We start from the raw sequence: 5592 nt of genomic DNA, 5'->3' as shown, positions 1-5592 counted from the left end.
TGTTTGACCATGTCTTTTTGAATTTTTTTTTTTTAGACTTTTGAAAAATCTTTTTTAAATATGATTTTATGCTCTCAACTTTTTAAAACTATCAAAATCACCCAACTACTAATTTACCTACTAACATACAACCAAATGTGATTCTTATATATAGAAACTTCTATTACTCAAACTAAGTTTGCATTAACGAAGAAAATAACACCCGAGAACAAAGATTGATAACTAATGACTCTCTTAACAAGCATCAGAACTACAGGAGATAGAATCGTTGATTTGGATCATTTGTTAAGACGCATTATTAGACGCATCGTTTATTTTTTGATTTGGGTTTTCACTAGGTCCTCACTTGTTCTCAAATAACTTTTCAGTTTTTCCAATTGCAAGAATTAACTCAAGCCGTTGAAACAAAATTGAAGAAAGATAATCCAAAAATGTTCAATCAGCCGAAATGCAAAAATTGAAGAAAGATAATGTAAAAATGCAAAAATTGAAGAAAGATAGAGTTGAAACAAAATTGAAGAAAGATAATGCAAAAATATCTTACATGCAATCTAAGCCGAAAGATGGTGATATTTTTGTGTTAATCACGTTCAATCAACAATTATGAAAAAAAAAAATCATCATTGATTGCATTAGTGACTAAACACTTAAAATTTTTAAACATTATGAGGGCTTCATGTAAAAATTTAAAAATTGGGGTTATATGTAATAATAATAAAAGTTGGAATTGGAGTTGGAAACTAGTGAAAACAACAAAAAGCTGTTTTCACTTTTCAGAAAATAATTTCGGAATAATTTTTGAAATTTTCATGGATAAACACCACAACTTTAATAAAGTGAAAAATTTTTCCGAAAAAAAGAAAATATTTCTTATGGTCAAACGGCCTCATAGTATAACTTTTCGTTCGAGGAAGGGTGTCGTCGGCCATCCTTCACTACATGTCGCTATGCCACTGAGCAATGGTTGATAAAGAATTTTAATGAAGAAGATTTAAAATATAAGAAAATCAACTTTATTTGACTAAATCTTAATCATTAATTCAATTGTCTCTCATCTAAATAAGAACTTGGAGAAAACAAAGACAATAAAAACAGAGGAGAGATGTAGACACTATTTTTACAGCACAATTAGTTTGAAACACTAGAACAATAGTAATTTTTCAATTATTATGGCTGAAAAATGTTGAACTTTTAGACACTAGACCAATAAATGTTAGTATAACTCTATATTTAATTCTGATTTTACTTTTACTTTTTTTTTTTGAATATCTATAGTTTTTGAGATTTTCTTCTAAATTGTATTGATTCCTCCAAAATTATATTGAGAGACGAGTATTTCGGGAAACAGGTAAACTACACTTGCTTTTAGATAGATGTGTGAGATAGAGGGCTCATGACACAATAAAAAAAGTGTAAACAACATAAATCTCCTAGTTAATGAAACTAATTACATAAAATTTCTTCAAGTTTTCTCTCTCCCGATTTTTGTAAATATACTCATACATTTGACTGTCCATCATACATAGGTCGAATGTATGACAAAACAGTTAATCCTATATTTAAGATAAGATAAATCATAAATTATTTTACTGTTCCTTAATTAACGACAATAATTAGCTGACATTAACTAGTGTATGAATAAACATAGTAACTAAAATTTCAATTTCAAAAATTTTCTTAAACATCATAACAATTTTTTTTTGGATTCACAATTTGGAAAATAAAAAAAATAAAAATTCTTCTACATTCATTCTTCTATTCTACTAAGATCTGTTGGGTTCGAAATCGAGAGGGCATCATGTGAAAGCTTAAAAATTTACAAACCATAAATGCGATAATTTAGATAAAAAGAAAAACATACTAAAAACATGAATATTAATAGTTTGGTCAATTGGCCTACATATAAAAAAAAACCTAATATAAAAGAAAGAGAAAATGGTCTATAACCCCTCCAACCTTTACCTGAAAACTCAACTACGCACTCGAACTTTATAAAAGTCCTATTACCCCTTTGAACCTTTTATAAAAGTCTTATTACCCCTCTGAACTTTTTATTTTTGATATTTTGTGATCCTAAAATGCTGACCTGTCCAAGAAGGTGTATACACTTCCCTTAGACGCGTGGGACTTGCCTAAAGTACACAAATCTGCATTTTCTAAGCCACGTATAAGTCCAATTTTTTTTTTTTGATTTTCTTTTTAAAAAATCCTCATTTGTTAGCCATTAAATCTTCCATCTTCTTTCTTTTTTTTTTTTTGCCATTTTCAAAGCTTGAAGTTTGGGTTTTGTTGTCTACCATTTCAAAACTTTCAATCGTAACCTCCATTCTAAAATTGAAGCTTTAGGGTTCATAATTTTCTTCAAAAAGATTCAAAACAAAAAGGTTTTTTTTGCCTTATACATTTTGTTTCTTCTTCTTCTCTTTCTCAAAACAAAAAGGTTCAAGAACTCATCAATGGTGTCCAAGAATAATTTCTCATCTTCCTCATCTCCAATTTATTTTCTTCTTCATCTTTCTCTTTTTCAATTCATGGATGTGTCCAAATATAAAACCCATAAAAAATTCTTTTATTTTACTTTTAACAGAAAATTCGAAATTCCATGAGAAATGATACAAAGTTACAAAAAAAGGATAAAAATAGAGTTGATGAGGTTTGTTCTTTCTTTTCAGAAAAAACCCACACCAATAAGCCTAAAGCACTAAATTTTCTTGAAGCAAAAAACACAAAAGAAAAAACGAGAGAGAAAGAAAGAGCTTTCTTTGCAAAATCAACAACAACAACAATAATTTATTTGATCTCCGATGCTTCTTCCAACTTTTCAACTCCTCAATTCGACTCTAAAATTAAGCAAATCTAAAATAAAATTAACAAGATATACTTTTTCATTTTCAATTTCAAATTAAGAAGAAAGATTATTGTAGATTCTTCTTTGATCAGTTTAGATCTGATTCGGATCCTATGGCTTGAAATTCACGTAATATTTGTTTGCGTCCATCTTCTTCACCATTTTGTTACCTCTCCGATCTTTAGAAAAATGAAAGTTGAAGAATTTACAGATAAGGGAAAGAGAAAAGAGAAAGGAGAATGAAAAAGGAAAGAGAAAAGGGAAATATTAAAGGAAAAGGAAAAATAATTAATTTTTTATAATAAAAATAGACTATTAGGTGGAAATATTACGTGGCATTACGTGGACACGCGTGATATCACTTCCCAATACATATGTGGTTGTGAGTTTTTAAGGGGATAATAATTTCAATTTTAAATAGATCAGGGGGGTCATAGGACTCCCCTAAAGATGAAGTGTGTAGTTGGGATTTTAAGCATAGGTTGGAGGGGTTTTAGACCATTTTCTCTAAAAGAAAACATAAAAATTATTAGAGAGAAAATCTTTCCCTAAACAAAACTCTTTAAACGACTACATTGTAGATGCTACTGTGTTATGATATGAGAAGAGGGATCTTCTATTTATGAAGTCCCAAGACCTTTTCTCCAAGAAAGAGGTTTTCCAAATATGAAAAAGTTTTATATTTTTCTTTCAGGAAAAGTAAAAGTAATTATGGTATTACTTTTATTTTCCTTCCAAAAGAAATAAAACTCAAATATGGTAAGAAAATCAGGGTAAAAATCCTAACAAATCTCCTTTTTGTGGCTTGATTTTCTTGACGGCATATTCTTGATCTTTCTTCTTCACACGATCTTCATATATCATTGTTGCTTACCATGATTAAAAGTTGATATGGGTTAAAAATTGGAGCCCTATGCGTTAAAAATAAAAGCATGGGTTAATATTATTGGAGCCCTGTGTTATAAGTAATCAGGGTTGAAAGTGGAGCCTTGTGCATTGGAAGTTAGCGCAGGTTAAGAGTGGAGCTCATACGTTAAAAACAAATGCATGTGTTGAAAGGAGCCCAAACGTTAAAGCAAGTATGAGTTGAAACTTGAAGCCCATAAACATGGGTTGAAAATTAATTTTAATTTTAAAGATGGATAAACAACAGGATTGTTGAAAATTTGTTTGAAATTTCTTTTGCACATGTAGTTGGACGAAAAAATCTTCATTATCGCCAAACGGTTGCAACATGATTTTGAAATCGCTTTGAACCTATTTAATCTCGTCTCACCATACCATTGGATCTTTGAACCATAGGCTCTGATACCACTTGTTGAGTTCAAAATCAAGAGGGCGTTATGCGGAAGCTTAAAAATTTGCAAACCATAAATGCAATAATTCAAATAAAAAGAAAAAATACTAAAAACATGAATATTATATAGTTTGGTCAATTGGATTGCATAAAAAAACTTAATATAAAAGAAAACATAAAAATTATTAGAAAGAAAATCTCTTCCCTAAACAAAACTCTTTAAACGACTACATTGTGGATGATACTGTATTATAATATGAGAAGAGAGATTTCTATTTATAAAGTCCCAAAATCTTTCCTCCAAGAAAGAAGTTTGTCAAATATAAAAAAGTTTTATATTTTCCTTTCAGGAAAAGTAAAAGTAACTATGGTATTACTTTTGTTTTCCTTCTAAAAAAAATAAAACTCAAATATGGTAAGAAAATCAGGCAAAAACCCTAACAAAATCAATATAAATATCCCCATATTGTTGTGACATTCTGATTTTGGGAGTCAAAAATTAATTATCAATCATACAAAAGTGACGCAATCAGTTTTTGACTTTTCAGAAGCTTTTGGCCAAACTTGCTATTAGTTTGTCTGCTTTGCGCTTCTCCATCCCGACAGGACCGCAAAGCATCATTAATATATTGAGGCTAAGTACCGTGGAGCAGAAATTTTCGTTCCCAATTGCCTCAAAAATCAACCCTTATGGTTGTACTTATACATGTTTACAACACATAGCCCTTTAAATTATGATGTATGATTTTTCTTGATTGGTTCTGTTAGTTGGTCTCCACCCCATTGTTGCAATGAAGCAATATTGCAATTCATGAGTTTATTGTAATCATTTTGCACTCCATGGTGCCTAGGTGTTGGGTTTGAATCAAAATTGTAGGATGTTTGGAGTATTATCATTTTTTTCTGTAATAGTAAATCAGTATAACGCAACATATCTTAACGTAACTTGGTGAAATCTTTGGATGAGTATCATACAAAATTCAAAGCATAAATGATAATTTATGGTATCCTAATTTTCTTTTAAAATCAGTCTTAGATCCATTGATGAACCCCCTTGTTAACAAGATAAAAAGTTGTGTTAGTTGTTTCCTTCTCGCAAGTGTGATTGGTTGTAAGGTAAGATTGTACTGTCATGAAGTTGATAGATCTGAATACCTGTAGTTCCAGCGTGCATTAATTTTAGTATTATTTTGAGCTATGTTACATATATATTTTACAATATTTGGCCTTGTAAGAATGTAAGTACTATCTAGTGTTGTGATATCCTTTGTTGTTTGCTTTTAGTTTTTTTATTTGTTATATTTATTATATGTCCTGAGCTGGGGGTCTATCGAAATCCTCTCTACTTCACCTGTGGTAGTGGTATGGACTGTGTACACTTTACCCTCTCCAGATCCCACTTTGTGGAATATACTGGGTATGTTGTTGTTGTCGTTGTTGTTGTGGC

The 5592-nt window shown here is 30.2% G+C and overlaps 1 non-coding gene across 1 annotated transcript; it reads right to left on the bottom strand.

Annotated features, from left to right (window-relative positions):
• Positions 1-545: 545 nt before the first annotated feature.
• Positions 546-632, bottom strand: LOC124891554. The gene has a single exon (XR_007049739.1). It is a non-coding gene; the product is annotated as a small nucleolar RNA Z196/R39/R59 family (small nucleolar RNA).
• Positions 633-5592: the final 4960 nt, after the last annotated feature.

Source organism: Capsicum annuum, unplaced genomic scaffold (assembly GCF_002878395.1).
Source record: "Capsicum annuum cultivar UCD-10X-F1 unplaced genomic scaffold, UCD10Xv1.1 ctg3718, whole genome shotgun sequence".
In the NCBI taxonomy this organism is placed as follows: Eukaryota; Viridiplantae; Streptophyta; class Magnoliopsida; order Solanales; family Solanaceae; genus Capsicum; species Capsicum annuum.
Note: the sequence above shows the minus strand (reverse complement) of the source record. Positions and strands in the feature narration are given on the sequence as shown.